General features: G+C 32.3%; 1 protein-coding gene across 2 annotated transcripts in view; it reads right to left on the bottom strand.

Annotated features, from left to right (window-relative positions):
- The window catches only part of Wdr44 (WD repeat domain 44), a 102,137-nt gene that overhangs the window by 24,992 nt on the left and 76,412 nt on the right, over nt 1-733 (bottom strand). The window lies entirely within an intron of this gene.

Here is a 733-nt window from a genome sequence, read left to right as displayed (position 1 = left end):
TTTGTCTTGTTAAACACATCACCATCTTCAATTATATTGTGAGTTAAGGAAACTCACAATGGTTTTCTAAGAAGATAGGGTTCCTAGAATTGGTGGTGGAACTTCATTATCTCAAATACTCATGAGACCGAGGCAAGAAAATCTTAAAGGCCTGCCTGAGCTACAAAGAGAGTTCAAGGCCAGACTGGGCAACACGGTGAGTCACTGCCCCATGATATTTTTTTAAAAATGGGAGGCAGATTGAAGTTAAGAATATAGCTTAATGATAAAACTTAACGATAGATGCTCGTTTTCTTGAAACCTAGGTTCAATTTCTAGTACTAAGAAATCTCCAAACAAATCAAACATAGGGTCTAACTAGCTGGTTGACTGAATCTCTAGAAACTTCTATGTTCTTTAAATTGGCACTTTAATTGTACTCTATATTCTCATCAATGGTTAACTCTATTTTCCTTTCTCCCATTTCTTAACTTCTTAGATGACTGGGAAGGGATGATTGGTGGATAAAGTTTGCTACATTAAAAATTATATATAAGCCTATAAAATTAGTTTCTACTTACTTAATTTTTTCATTATTTCCTAAATCAACACATGACAAGAATATTTTGTTTAGGTACACTTAGTGTTTACCATAAATTTGCAATATTCTAAGGTTTTTCTTTGTCAGCTAACAGTTTTTTATATATACATTGATATATTGACATATTTAACTTGCTTTTCATGGCTATTTTCT

This window comes from Mastomys coucha, chromosome X, assembly GCF_008632895.1.
Source record: "Mastomys coucha isolate ucsf_1 chromosome X, UCSF_Mcou_1, whole genome shotgun sequence".
Classification (NCBI taxonomy): domain Eukaryota; kingdom Metazoa; phylum Chordata; class Mammalia; order Rodentia; family Muridae; genus Mastomys; species Mastomys coucha.
This window is presented reverse-complemented; position numbering and strand designations above follow the sequence as displayed.